The 16,088-nt window shown below is 35.2% G+C and overlaps 1 long non-coding RNA gene across 2 annotated transcripts in view; it reads left to right on the forward strand.

Annotated features, from left to right (window-relative positions):
* Positions 1-3,445: 3,445 nt before the first annotated feature.
* LOC140652122 (uncharacterized) overlaps positions 3,446-16,088 on the forward strand; it is a 28,002-nt gene continuing 15,359 nt past the window's right edge. For both annotated transcript variants that reach the window (XR_012042662.1, XR_012042661.1), the window contains exons 1-2: positions 3,446-3,573; positions 13,485-13,657. This is a non-coding gene — a long non-coding RNA (uncharacterized lncRNA). The remainder of the gene's footprint in view (positions 3,574-13,484; positions 13,658-16,088) is intronic.

Raw genomic sequence — 16,088 nt, forward strand, 5'->3', positions numbered from 1 at the left:
ATACACATCTACATAGAAATTGTCAGTCAAAACCTCTTGAAGAATACAGAAACATACTGAAAATTATCAAATTGGTTTTGTATTGAAGTGATACTAAAAGAGAATAGGGAGTTAAATAAGTGTACTTCCAGAACGTATATTTGTTGATAATAATTCTGAAAAGAAAGGGGTATTCGAGTCTCATGTACTAAAGAGAGTCTGGAACTATCCACCTATGTAACATGTAACTGTTGAAACAATGCCACATTTTGTCAGAGGGCTAAATAGGTATACTGGCTACATACACTGTTCATGTGAACAGTTCACAATTTAGTGAGTGTTGTAGAAAATGCATATGTGTGACAACTTATTTTCTCCTTTGCTCCTCCAACTGCTTTTGGGATCAGTGCACTTTTTTGATGTTTCTGATGAGGCTCCACAGTTAAACAAGAAATTGGAAGTCGGAATATGCCAGAGCTGTACAGTATAAAAAGGAAGAATTATTAAATATTTAGCTCAAATACTAAAGACTGCAAGCAAGCACATTTAATGATTCAATATATAACAGATAGAAAAAAGCTAGAAAAAATAATGTTTCTTGTATTTGACAGTTGTATTAATTGTTGCAATTTTCCTGCCTACCATTACGATCATAATGGTCCTTTCTGGCTTTGATACTGGGGAAAAAAAGGGTTTGCAAAACCAAACACTTCCAGTATGAACTTGGAATGGAATGTTGTGTATGTATGGAATGTGAAACTTGCACAACCTCTGAAAATCCCTAACCACACACTAAGCATAATGCTGTGCCTGAATAATACTTACTCATGCAAGTAGAGGGACTAGGAGTTTGCAGCCTCTGAATGAATAATGGTATTCTGTTCGTTGTTAATGACAACAGAAACTAATTGCTCTATGTGGTTTCACACTTACAGACTTCATCATATGAACTACGCTCACAGAAGTAGGGTACTGTTTAACATAACTTACCTCAAACTGTGTATAACCAATGAATGCTTATCAACTGGAAACTAATAAATAGCTCCAGTCAAATGCACTGTTCATATAATAGCAATTAAGCTCACCATAGGCATAATAACCAAGTAGAAAACAAGCAGAATTTTTAATGAAGCACTTGAATAATGCTTAGACTAAGGTAGAGTTCTCAAAGCTCTACTCTAGAGAGTTCTCAAAGTTCTCTACTCTAAAGGTAGAGTTCTCAAAGCACTGGACAAATTCTCTTCCTGTTACATGCAATAAAAATTTACCACCTGTTTTAGTAAAAGTAGAATTAGGTCATTATTAGTTTTGAGAGATTCACCTCTAAATGACTATTAATATTTCTTCTACCAATGATCACTAATAGACTAGCTATCATTGCAGTTCACAGAGGAAAAATATTTGATACATGATTTTAATTCTATTTACATTAAACTATAACATTCTCTATTGTATCACTCCCAATATATATTTTTTAATGTTAACTGTTCAGTATTTACAGCACATGAATTTGTGACATGAATTTGTGATACAGGTGTTAAATATAGAGGTGTTAAATATGTGATATTTAACTCAGGATCCACTGCCAGAATTTCTGGTTTATGATCAATCTGAAAATGGAGGTCTGTGCTTCTGTTGTTGTTTGTTGTTGTTGCTGTTGTTTGCTGTTGCTGTCATCATCATCCTAGGAACAGCTTATTTATCATGCATTTTTAAAATACCAGGTTGTGAAAACACTCAAGATTTTTTGGGGAAGACTGGTACGTCTCTGTAACTGTGCTAATTCTCTGATCAGTGGGCAAATAATGCCACTATGAAGACATTCCATTTCTTCATATGATAAGCATTATTCACCAACATATGGAAGATACAACATAAGGAAGATACCACATAAGGAAGATATAGTAATTATTTATTTAGTAATAATCTCTGATACAATTTTATGTAAAAGCACACCCAAAGGAAAAGGAAAAGAACACTTTCCAAAGACCAATTTGTGGGTTTGCTATTAGTATATGTTTAGAATGTTTCTTACCACACAGCTGCCACTCTGACATGTCAAAAGCAACCAGAATTTTCTATAAATGGTTCTATTATTCCCAGCTGTCCCCTGAAATTTGTTACAAAAGAGCTCCTTCAGAAAGACCATTAATATTTTTTCTTAATACAGGAAGAGCTGCCTGTCTACTTGCCTACTTATACAGCAAAATAGCAATTAGCACTTAGAGAAGGTACACATGAGAGATGGATTATGTTTGAAGTCGCACAAAAGAAGGCATTACTTAGATACGGGATATTCAGTCAAGATGCAAGATGTTATATAAATGTAAGCTATTTATTATCATCATTTATTTGTATTATTTTGTCCAATGATTTGTGTATCATAAATCCTAATAAAAATTATCTGAATATCCTAATAAAAATTATCTGAAAAATTAGAAGCTATGACCTGAGAACATATTTTCAAAGAAATTCATAAAGAGAATAAAACCTGACATAAACTAAAACATAGTGGTTTACATAGCTATAGTATAAATTAATTGATTCATAATTGATAAGCATCCATCCTACCCATGGCTACTTTCCAAAACCTAGGAAACCTAGGCTCTGGGCTTCCTTTAAGCTCACGTCTGGGCCTTCAGTCCCTTCCTGAGATAAGTTTTACCTGTACCTGCCTCTGTCTCTGTCCTAGATGTACATGTGCCTGTCCATGGACCTTGTGGATCTGAACCTTGACCTGTGGATTGACTTTCTGGCCTGGCCTCAGCCTGTCACTATAGACCTGCCTGGCAATCGCTGGGCTGTTTCTGACACCAGTTACCACCGCTGGACTTGACCCTGAACTGTGGATTGACTTCATGGCTTGACCCAGACCTGCATCATCACCACAAACTTGTGGGGTGATCTTGCCTCTGGGCTGACACCATCTGCCACCCCTGGGCCTGCCCAACTTGTCTTGCCCAGGTACAGCAGGACAGGGCCCTTGCTGGCGAGGCTCATGCCCCCATTGCCCTTGCTACCATGCTCAGTTCCTGGTCTGCTCCCTGACACGGCAGCACAGCCAGTAGGTAGAGAGGCATGATTACTCCCTTCAACTCACCACTCAGATCATATAAAGAGCACAGCTACTGGATCCCCAAAGAAGCGGCAGCAAAAGACTGAGCAGACAAAGGAGTTTCTTTGCCTCCTCATCTCTAAATTTGCTATTCTGTACTCTGAACACATTTTAGGTGTTTCTGCTTATAACAAACACCCCTTACCAAAACATAAGCTTGCCAGACAAATAATAAGACTGCCTCTTGTTTTTCATCACATGACACTCACAGTGTGGGATGCATACATCTCAACCATTGCTTATGGAGGCACACTGTGGTATGCTATGATACATGCTAGAATAATGTTGAAGGATTGTCCCGAGCAGAGAGAATGAAACCTGATCCACCCTTAAGATGTGGCAGATTTACAGGGAGAAGATTCTGAAGCCAACAATCCTTTCGGTTCATTTCCTTGAAAGAAGTTACTTCGTTTGCTTCAGATGGGACCCTGGGATCCAAGCAGAATATAGACAGTGTGGGTAGACCTGGAGGGAAATAGGTAATAAGCCAAACTGTTAGTGTGGAAAAAAATACTGAAACATTGTTGTAAACTGTAATATTTATGTAGAACCAGAAGAAATTATAAATTGGAAACACAAAGGGCAAAGTACCACTAGACTTAGTTATTTTGTTGAGCCAGGTGGCAGATGTATGAACGGCAGTTCTACATCCTTAGTGTATTGTGATGACTCAGATAGATATATTATAATTATATATGATAACATTTTGCTTTTAAAATAATGTTTTATATGTACTGGCTTTTTTTTTTTAAAAAAAAGGATTTTGTAGTTTGCTGGCCTCAGTTTCTCTGCACTGGTTTCTTATCCTCTGTGTTAGCTACAAGAGTAAGGATTTTTTTTTCCATTTTGCCTAGATATGTTTGCCCACTTCCTATCCTCACACTATATGTGCAAATCATCCCAAATTTAAGCAGCAATATACCAATATTTCTTATAGAATCATGCTTGTCAAATTTAACAGGGACAGTCTTTTCACTTATACATGGCTAAGAGAAAAGATTCAAAAGCTGACATATGACAAGGTTTGTTGCAAGCATTAAGCAGTGCCTTGACAATAACTATAATTAAAGTTGCCACAGCTTTGACCTGATTAAACACTGAACAATACAACTGCCACTCTTTGACTACCTTAGGCCGGTGAGCATCTGATGATATATAATATCTTTTGGCAACCAAGTTAATTATAACATAGCTGAATGCATTTCTTTAGAGGGGAAATATTTAAAGAAATTAATGGGAGAGGAACTGTAATGAAAGCTGTCAGAGTAATTCTAAATATTGCTAACAAGCATACCTAAGATCTCTGAAGTATGTTAACATTTTTGCATATTAATAGTATTAATAGTATTTTAACAGTTTTTTTCAGTTAACATAAGAATTTTACATCCCATGTATGAACATTTAAACATACTGACCTTTGCAGTGTCAAAGCTCATACTGTTTCCTGAAATATTCAGAGGAGATGAAAGCTGAGATAGTCAGGCACTCGGGGGACTTGGATGTTAATTAATGGGAACTGATCATTCACATCTCTTAGGTAGCACTGAGAATCATAGCCAATGTGTTTGTTTCAGCCCTCTGTATCAAGATGCTGACATCATTAGTCTTCCAAACCTATTTCTAACACTGATATATTAACAGCTGGATGGATGAGGTATGTGAAAAACAATTATATACAGGTAGCACTAATGAGTATCATTGTAATGTGGGATTTTTCAGCGTACCGTGTGACACTTTTGCTGAAACACTGAAAACTTAGGAAATGTACATCATACCTAAGTATGACCAGCAAACATTTTTAATATATGCTGATGCGTGCCACATTTAGAATGATCTCCTGGTCACTGAATCTATCACAGATAAATAGATGCAGCACTTTCTGAAATATAAAATATTTCCCATACAGCTCTCATAAACAAGAGCTTTGCCTACAGCTTCAAGCGTACTAAATGGAAAGTCCCCTGTGGCATACTGGCAGTCACTTTGTTTCTCTAATTATTATTACAGGGAACTTTAGTGAGGTATGCATAATTTTTATTAACGTACTTTAATTTGTATTTCTGTGACACATTAAATATTTAGAATTTGTCTCAGACTGGGAATGAAAAACATTACAACAAATACTTCTACCATCTTTCTTGAAAATCAAGAAAACATTTTAGAAGTTATTTATAACTTCTTCCAAAATTCTGACCTGATTCACTCAAATCTTTCTGAAATAAATTTTTTACGCATAATAAGACCAAAAAGTGCTACTTTGTACTTGGAATAGGTGAGCCTTTTGGTGTAACTACACTCTACACCTTCTTTGTACAGGTATAAATGACATTCCAGAGAGTCAGGCAATGGAGGTTCAAGATTTTCTTACTCAATGCTCATTCGCTTCGTAAAGAGTTGAGGAACATTTTTTACAACTTTTACGTTTTGTAGCTGTAAGTTTGTTAAGCCTAGATGGAACTGCTAAAAGTATTTATTTTTGTCTTTTCCTTCTTGGAGACAAGAATTGTAGTAAAACAAATACTATTTTTCCTCTATGAGAAATTATATGCAATGAAAAGACTTAGAGGAAAATTTCACAAACTGTGCACTTTTGGACTATAGGACTGCATGGCATGTCATCCACAAAGTTCCACAGAGCTCTCTTTCCTTTATAAGATACTTAGTTCAAAAATGATGTGAACTCTGTAGAGTTGTCTGAATGACATGTAAAATTTGTCCGTGACTGATGCTTTAAAAATTTGGAAATCGCTATTAGCCTTTTATGATGAGATGACTGGCTTCATTGATTAGGGGAGAGCAATGGATAGTTTACCTTGATTTTAGTAAGGCTTTCAACACTGTCTCTCATAAGATCATCATAAAAAAGCTGAAAAAGTACAGGCCAGATAAGTAGACAGTGAGGTGAACTGAAAACTGGATGGACAGCTGGATTCAAAGGTTTGTGATCAGTGGCATAAAATCCAGGTGGAGGCCAGTCACTCCTGGTGTATCCCAGGGTCCACACTGGGTCTGGTACCGTTTAACATCCTCATTAATGACCTGAATGATGGGACAGAGTACACCCTCAGCAAATTTGCTGATGACACAAAACTGGGAGGATTGGCTGAAACACCAGATGGTTGTACTGCCGTTCAGAGGGACCTGAACAGGCTGGAGAAATGAGCTGACAGGCAACCTCTTCAGGTTCAACAAAGGGAAGTGTAGTGTCCTGCACCTGAGGAGGAATAATCCTATGCACTAGCATATGCTGCAGGCTAACCAGCTGGAAAGCAGCTTTGAAGAGAAGGACCTGGGGGTCCTGGTGGACAGCAAGTGGAATATGAGCCAACAACATGCTCTTGTGGCAAAGAAAGCTAACAGTATCCTGGGCTGCTTTAAGAGGAGTACTGCCAGCAGGTTGAGAGAGTTGATCCTTCCTCTCTGCTCAGCACCAGTGAGACGCACCTTGAATGCTATGTCCAGTTCTGGGATCCTCAGGACAAGAAAGACATGGATTTACATGTCCAACATGGAGATACTGGAGCAAGTCTAGCAAAGGCCCACAAAGATGGTTAAGGGACTGGAGCGTCTATCATATGAACAGAGGCTGAGAGAGCTGGGACTGTTTAGCCTAGAGAAGTCTCAGGGATCTTATCAATGTGCATAAATTTTGCGTTTAAACTGGTTGAACTGGAGCAGGTTGCCCAGAGAAGTTGTAGAGTCTCCATCCTTAGAAATATTCAAAACCTGACTGGACACCGTCTGGGGCAACCTGCTCTTGGTGACCCTACCTGAGTGCGGGGAGTATGTGTGGACTAGACAATCTCTAGAGGTCTCTTCCAACCTCAACTATTTTGTGGTTCTGTAATTTTTTTTTAGTTAAGGAAGTAACCTGTTATAGCTTTAATATCTGAACACTGGGGTTTCAATATTTTTCCTTGGGATACTAGCCCTTCAGAATATGAGGATTTATGTGTTACTAAGATTATACCTCTCCATCTTAACACACCACCCTAATCAACTAGTCATTTTTATATTTGTTTAAATAAAATGTGGAACAAACATTTGCTGTCTTCCTCCTGAAGAGTTAGTAAGAGATAACATATGAGGTAAAGATTACAGTCATATGACATCATGAACTTTGTATGTCATACAGAAAATTTACTATATATCAGTGTCTTAAAACTACACATCAGCTTTGATTTCTGGGTGTCTGCCTCTATTGATTCTGCTTCAGTGTCACTATGATATCAAGGCATGCAGTTCTATACATGTTCTTCCATTTCCTCACACTCTTGTTTTCACAGAATGTGAAAACAGGACGGATGGGGCTGTGGTGTCTTCTAGGAGTCCAGAACTTGTTATGTGTTACATTCAGTGTACATCTACCCTGAAGTTAGATATATCCTTGGAGTATAATACCAAGAAAAGGTATTTCAATATCCAATTTGTTACTTGTGATCCCTCCATTTTGTGATTAATGCCATCTAGATACATTAGTTTAAGTTCAAATTCTTCAGAAATGTGGAAGCACGTAGGTCCTCCAAGATATTAAATATATTCAAAATGTTGAAGCCTCAGTCACATAAGGGAATTGAGCATGGAAAGACACTCAGATGATCCCAGCAGGCAGATCAAACACTGTATTATATAGGAAGCTCAAAATCCAGAAGGCTTCTGTCTATTTGACACAGAGTCAAAGTCCTTCCTAACTCCTCTTGACTTTCTTTGGCAGAGCAATGCAAACAATGGACTCAGGTATACACTATAGACTATGAATACATTTTGCTTGTATCTCTCCCAGGATCTTGTCATGAGATGTGTACTCCCGAGTCACATTTTATAAATATCTTACATTTCCTATTATTACAGCAGTCTGAAGAATTACTGCACTATCACTGCAGTAGGTAGCTATGGTTTGCGCAGAGGAGCTGTGCCACACCTTGCTGGCTAGCAGAACTAGAGCAGGTCACCAGTTTCCTACCTAACAGATCTAAATCGAAATTAATAGACTTCTATAAAATTATCCAGCAGATTTTATTAACATTTAACGGAGCAGTTTTGCTTAGATCAACACTAAAAATTTATTGCAAAATTATAAGAAGTGACTATTTTTAAGGAAGACACCTCAGCTAAGGTCACCTGAGGCTGCAGTCTGACTGAAAGCAATAAGAGATGCCAGACATTTGTAAAACGAAAGTTTACTTCAGTTTCTTAGTAGGGTAATATTGTGTGTCTGCCTTTAATAAAGATGACATTCTGATACCTCATTGGAAGATGCAACACGATATATTGGTGTCCAATACAAGGAACAGAGTTTCTGGTGGGATATTCTGTGAAACAAAGTTGTGCTTTCGGTACATAAGTTACTGAGAATTTGCAGTAGCTGGCAATAGTAGTAAAACATATTTACTTCTGATAGCTAATTGTTACAGCGGAAGCCACAACAATGACAGAATAATTAATAATCTGAATGTAATATATAGGATCTGTCACTTTGGAGTTAAAGGCAAAGCTCTTTCAACCCTAAAGTTGGCTATTGATGATCCCGGGGAATCCATTGGATATTGGTTACTTCTGGCAAGAGGGAGCTATCTGCTAGTGTGATTTAGAAGAAAATATGGAAACACATAATAGAATTTTTAAATGTTTATTTTCAAATACATTGATAATGATTTTTGTGACATTACCTGTAATGTTTTCACAGTGTGTTTCTTCAAAATCTAAATCAAATTAATTTTCACATTCAAATTGATAAATGCTATTTACCAAGAATATAACATTCTCCTATTGCCAGGTTTTAGGAAATGGAACTATTCTTCCGCTCTAACAAATAAATTACTTATACAGCTTTTACAATTTCATTTCAAATGTAAAGGAATATTATTTGAAAAAAAGTTATGTACAAAATAAAATAGGAATTTTCTCCTTTATCATCTAATATTTCCAAATTTAGTGAAAGAGAAGAACGTTAGTTCCCTTACCTGTCTTTATTAGAAACTATTTGCTTTTGCTTGAACAGGAAAACTGTGGAAGTTCTTCCGAAAGCTATCTTTACATTCTGAGCTTCCAAAACTACTTCCTCAGGCAGTGAACCAAGCCTGTGTTACACTGAAGTCTATAACAAGGCTCAATTATTAATGTTACTTTGTTTTCACAGAGGAAATGGGTATTGAAAGATATCCAGATTCTATGCAATGTGATTTGCATTGGTTTATCTTCTAAAATTATTATTTTTTGTTATCTGTTGTAGCTAGTGTTTCTTGATGTGGTTTTGCACCCACATCTTGATTATTATACTGCAAAGTATGACATTGAAAGGAGGACTAATCATAAAAAAATAATCCACAGATAGAAAGTGAGAGGGATTTGGCTTTGACAGGTGCTGAAAGAGGATCAGAATTGCTGGCTGTGTACAGCACTTTTCTAGATTAAAATTTTGCCTGCAATAGCTTTTGTAACATCTAAGACTGACCATTAGAGTCACTTATGCTCCTATCTACTTCATTCCTAGTCTGATGGTTCTGTTATCAAGATTTTTTCATTTTTTTAAATACGATGGAAATCAAAATCAATAACTCAAATGTAAATAATAAAATCGATTTTTTAATTTCTATAGAAACACTAGGAAGTTTGGACATTTATTTGCTGCTGAAGATACATGGGTCATAGTTTTAGGGAGATCTATACTTAATGTTCAAATATCTCTCTTTTCAGGAGCAAAAGTTCCAGGTCCAATAAAACTATACCTGAAATAACTAGAAAAAGAATTGTCTTTTATGCATTATTAAAACATATATTTGGAAAGAAATTATTTGAGAATAAGATTTTTTCCCTCAAAATTTTCTGCTAAATTCTCAGAAATTAAATTACTCTATAAAATAGATTATTTTAATAATAATTTAATAAACATAATCAATTTAATAATTTTCCATAATAGTTTTCTATACTTGTTGAGAAAGGGAACATTAGTAAATAAGAAAGCTACATAAATGGAACAAGTCCAGAATTATATCTGCAGATTTAAACCAACAACAACAAAAAATCAAAACTACCAAGAGTTTGCCTTTTTGGGCATTTTACAACATGTTATGAGTCTATTGAGTAAAGTGCCCCTTGCTGCCATTTATGTGCATATACATACAGGCTTTTGTCTTTGTTACATTCAACTTATTATGAAATTAGTTTCAACTACTCATCATTTCAGAGTCTTAAGATTTCTGAAGCTTGGTAAAAAATGATAATTTCATACAAATCATTCCTTCACAGAGGAAAGAGATACAATACAGTAAGAGAATACATCTCTAAATGTATTCTCACATTTCTTTTGTAGCATTCAGGAATACCTGGAAGAATGAAAAGACAGACTTTTAAATTGCCGTTAATCTCATGCATGATCATGGAGTGAGGACCATCTATGATAATATTTAAATGGTCAAAGTCGTCCAAGAAAGACTGGTAAGGAAGGAAAGGACACATGTAAGAAATAAACTAATGAAAGGTTTATTTACTTATTTTCATAAACTATGCCATTTATTGACTCTCGTGACCTTTACGAAGGTTTATGGCATTGGCCCATTAGGCATTGGCATTTCTCATCAGACATGTCAAAAAAAAAAAGTTACAATTATTGCTGATTCTCACCTTTGCTCTTCTGATTCCATCTCATGCCTCTCTTCATCCAGCCATATGAGCTGGTACTTCATCAAAACAACCATGGGGTAAATGAAAGTGGAAGAAACTAGTGTGCTGTATATGGGAGTAACCCATCATGTTGATGTGTCATATCATATTTGCCCTATAACAATTCCCTTTTGTAAGATTTGCAGTCGTCTTTACTCATAGATACTGCATTTGACACAGTATTATACAATACTTCAATTTTAAAATTTTTTTGTAGTCACTCTGTTTCAATGCAGATTAAGCCTTGAGTGATTCTGGGACATTTGAATTTCTCTACTGCCCTGGCTAGCAATAACACCAGAAGAGGTCAAGTTCATTAGCAAGAGAATAATTCAGTTTATCATGACATTAATGCATTCAACAAAACATTGCTCCTGTACAGCCATACTGCCATGGGCTCTGATTGTCAGGTCCTATAAACTAAGTAAGATTGGGCTGCCAGTTGCTGGATTCAGGAATTCATAGCAAATAAAATGAAAAAAAGGAAGTGACAGAACATTAATATTTTTTCTGTATTTCTTTCAAAATATATTCCTAAAGTTTTGGTTTTGCAGGCTCTTCTTTACTGTTTGTTTCATTCCGCTCTCTTTCTGATAAAAAAACCTACAATAATTCCTTTGATTTAATAAAAATAATGAAAAATTGTATTAGTACTTATTCTAATTCTTCCCTTTTATGGAAGAAAGAACATTTAAGAATAATGTTTGAATAATTAAAATCTTCCTGTAGGTTAGAAGAATTGTTAGTGTAGAAGAATTTTTGCTATTCTTGAAGTAAAATTATAATTAAAACAAGAATCTAAGAGAACAGCTAAATTAAACATCTTTGGAAAGAGGTTAAACTAGATTCTGTCTGGATCAATTTTTGTCTACAGTTGATATTTAGCACCTTTTCAACAAACAAAAACAGAGAACTATAAAGAGGATGAAAAAAGCTGACTATATACAAAGGATGTGGCTCCTGTTAAAGTCCATTTCCTTAATTTTGAAGTAGAATTAACAATGCTTCAAGGCAGCAACTGAAAAGTACATATCTTGTACTGTCTACTATAATAGACAGGTGACCAATATGTGCTAGCTGGAGTGAAGGAGCTGAAGTAATTAGTTCATGAACCCATTCATGTCTTTTCACTATCCTATAAAGTATCGGATAGTACTTCTGCATTATGGTAGCTTTTCCTCATATTTAGAATAGCGGTAGGTAAAATTTCAAATGCATCATCAGGTTAATAGAAGAAGCATATTTGCTTGTAAAAACCAGCATTCAACCTTTTGTTTTCTTCACATAACGATTGCTCCCAGCATGGTGCATATGTAATAGTAATCTTCCAAAACTTTTAGCTATTTCTTCAGGGAATTAAAAGGTTATTTATTTACTTTTTTAAAGTAATTTAACATGATGTATTTGCACTAGGTTCTTCTTATACTATGGTATTGTTTGGCTTATATAATGCTATTTGTTGCATATGATTTGCATGGAGAAAATAGATTTATTTTTCATTTTCATTGTGTATTTGTTAATCCATTTCAAAAATTATTATGCTAATTATAACAGTGTGCTTCACATTTAGCATCTGAATTGCTCATTTCCAAGGGTTTTTTTTTAAATTGTAATCTGTTAATTACTTGTTTAATGGAGTGTGTAATTACCTACTTTAAATTAGAAAACTGTTTCCATTTCAAAGCAAGAAGCCCTTTCTAGAAATGAAAGTATGTAAATGCATTCCTTCCAGATACAGTATATAACTCTTTTGCTTCAATAATTCTTTCGTTTGTGTCTGAAAATAAGTTGTTGCCTACCCTCGGTCTGTAGTTATCATTGACACTGTGTTCTAGGAGACTGAGTCCTTACATAAGAAAGAAGTATTTCTTTAGCAAATATGTGGAGAAAATTGGATTAACATTAAAGAATGTATTTTTAAACTAGAAATGAGCAGGAAATAGTTTTCCAATCCTAAGAGATTTCTTTGGTGACATGAAAAGAGAGAAAAAGGGAAAAGGCCAGTTCTTCATTTTTTGTGCATTAAATTTTTTTCCAAAAATCAAACTGAGTCTGAAATTTAATTTCTAAACTAATATTTAATTAAATATTTGAAGTTAAAAGTAGTTTTGAAATAAAAATTAGAAAGATAATGTAACCAACTGGCTACGCTTGACATTTGTTTAAGTGCCACCTAGCTTTGGATAAGCCAGCCATCTACCAAATGCACATCTAATTTTTCTTTAATAATTCTTTTTATTTATTTATTACTACAGTTACTGAAGTCTTTCAGTGCTGAGCAGGAAGTCACTAAATTGAAGGGCAAAAATGTGGGATTCCTTCTGTCAACCTCACTTGCAGGGTTGCATACCTACTGTCAGTCTCAGAATATCTGCAACTGCTGATGAAAAAAACCCCCATGAATTATAGACAGTAATCATTCACCATCTCAGTGTTCACTAGTTTGGTAACTTGGAACATTCATCTGAGAATGGACAGATTCAGTGTGAGGAGGCTGAAATTTACATTTTCCTGTAAATTAGTGAAATAACTCCAGTATATAGGAATATCTATGGTGATTCTTTATCAGTCTTTCCCAGTTAAATTATTTATTTTTCATTCCATAATAAATAATTATTTGAGATAAAGTAAAACAGGTAGCATAATCTTACAGTCACTAGATAAAAATTCAGAAACTTAAGGGATTAAATTTCTTCTCAAATAACTGCATCTAATGTAAATTTTGAAGGACTATTGAAGGATGGTTTGGAGTCCATGTCTCCCTTCTTCGAGGAAATAACATGATGACTGTGTCATGAAGTCTCTCTCTACCTTATTGGATATTCTATTCAAAATACAGGAGTCCAGCACGATACACAGAGCAATTATTCCCCACTACTGACTGGAAGTCTTCATTGGGAGGTAAGAGATGTTCAAATACTGTTTCTCGGAATTTCTTAATTTTTCTTTGTTTTTTGAAATAGGGGTTAATACTATGATTACTGAATTACTTAATAACCTCCTTTGTAACTACAATATATAAAAAAGGTACAGACTTGTAGTTCAAGTAGAAAGTTCAGCCTTTTGAATCTTTACTGCTGGTGGAAGAAAAATCCTGCAGTGGAAAATGATGTAGGAGACATTCCTTTTCAATTTGTATTCACTAATTTAGGTAGCTCCCTGCTGAAGATTCAAAATTTTTTTGGATCTCATTTCTACGTGCTTAACTTTCCACAAATATAGACACAATTTAGACCTATATAGATTCTCCTAGGCCTCCGAGGAACACCTAAATTTTCCTTAAAGAGCAAATGCACTCCAACCTCAAATACAAGTTTGCATACAGGTTAACTGTTGTGCATAAGTCTAGAAGAGCCAAGAAGTATTCCTGGAAGATAAAATCATCCCTGGATGATTTAGTCCAGCTTCAGTGTTATGCTTACAATTATCTGAAAACTAGATATTGCTCACCATTGCTGGATTTAAGTTCTTCTCTGGGTTTTGCCTCAGCTTTGTCTCAGGAAATGGAACATGTAGGTTACTTGCTCTGCAATATATCAAGCAAAATAATTATTAAAAAGGAGTATATGAAAATCTCAACTTTTTTTTTTTTTCAATATGTGTTATAGACTGTCTCATAAAAGCCAAAAAACCTCAATAAGGATGGTTGGGTAAGCTTTTGGGGGAAAACGGTTTAGTTCAGAAAGTCATGTCAAACAAACGGTACTATAACCAAATAAAATGCATTATTACATGAAACAGAACAAGGCTGCACTAAAAATAATTTTTAAAAGTACAGTGATTGTATATTTTAGCTCAGTTATATGTATCCCTGCTACTGTTTTGTTCAATTTTATGTCTATGGCCTTACCAGCGACACAAATAAAACATTTTTAATGCTTTTTTGTCTTACTGTAGTTATCAAGAACCTTGTTGGGTTTCTTATTTGAGTGAAAATCAGACCTATGTAAATATTTATCACCTGAATAACTTTTGTTGCGTAATTTTTGTAGGCTGTTCAGTTCTTGTGTTCCTGTATTTCAGTTTTTGCATTAAGGTACTTCCTTTTCCCGAGTTTCTCTTCCTGTTAAAACTATTGTATTTAAACCTCACTGTCATGTTTCTCTCCCACTGAAAGATTTGAGAAACATAGTTCAGAGCTTAGTATGAAAGTCTGTTTTCTGAATTTACACAAAATCATAAAGAAGGATGCAGAGTTTGAAAGCTGGAATGAGGCTAAGTGTGCTTGCTTTGGTTTGTTGGCAGCAATAGTAAGGGGTTGAGATTTTTTGTTTACTAAAATATCTTATAAAAATACAACTGAAAGAAACTACCAGATTAATGAACTAGTCTTTCACACTGGAGACCTATGTTCAAATCCTGTTAAATTCACAAATGAGTGAGTTTGGTGGTCTCTGTCTCATTCTCTGTGAACATCTGTCTGTGTCACTAAGCCGTTCACATGGTTTAGCATAATTGGCAGCTCTGTCCAGAAGGGACTCAGAGTACCACAGCTTGAGCACTGCAGATCAGGCTGAAGGTGCACTGAAGGTGTCTGGAACTTGCATGCGATTTATCATTACTTTACTGCGCTGCATTATATCAAAAACATGCAAACCTCCAAGAAGGTACTTATTACTATAGGTGACTATACACATTTTTTTTGGCAAGGATAAACTCTTTTGAAAGAATAGCTAGAGGAAAGGTTAATGTTAAAATGGTTAACTGATCCCCCATTCAATTTCTGCATATTTTATAAAGTCCTAAATCTGTTTGAAGGAATTTGCCGGCGTGGACATTTTTGTTGCTCTTTTCAACCACACAACTCCGTTTCCTGTTCTGATCCCTCTGTTGCAGTAGCAATCATTGTACATGATTCTAACATGTTCCAAATTTAAAAGAAGTGCAAAGGAGAAAAAAAGCAAGCAAAAGCAAACTTAACTTAAAAAGTTATTATCAAGACATTTAACATCTGTCAAAAGTAAATAAACATGCACAGAGTTGTCAAATGAAGACCCTGTATTTTTTTTTCTTCATTCTCTTTTGCAAAGGAAGAAAGCAAGGGGGTCTTTGTGGATTTCACTCTTTTTTTTTTGCCCTTCGCAAAGATGAATGTTACCTTATATGACTGTGCAAGTAACCTGGCAAAAGCAGTATAAGAATAAAGCTATATTTAAACAACTGTAGTTTCAGGTACAGATACCGTAACCTCTTTTCTTCTCGTACTTCATCCTCCCACCAAAAGACAACTTTTTGACCTAAATTGTAGATTTTAAAATAGCCTTTACTTCATAGCAAGGGAATTCTGCTGGTTGTTTACACTCTACCATCCTTATAAGAACTTGTTCCCTGG

The sequence above is a fragment of the Ciconia boyciana genome, chromosome 5 (genome assembly GCF_034638445.1).
Source record: "Ciconia boyciana chromosome 5, ASM3463844v1, whole genome shotgun sequence".
Lineage (NCBI taxonomy): Eukaryota > Metazoa > Chordata > Aves > Ciconiiformes > Ciconiidae > Ciconia > Ciconia boyciana.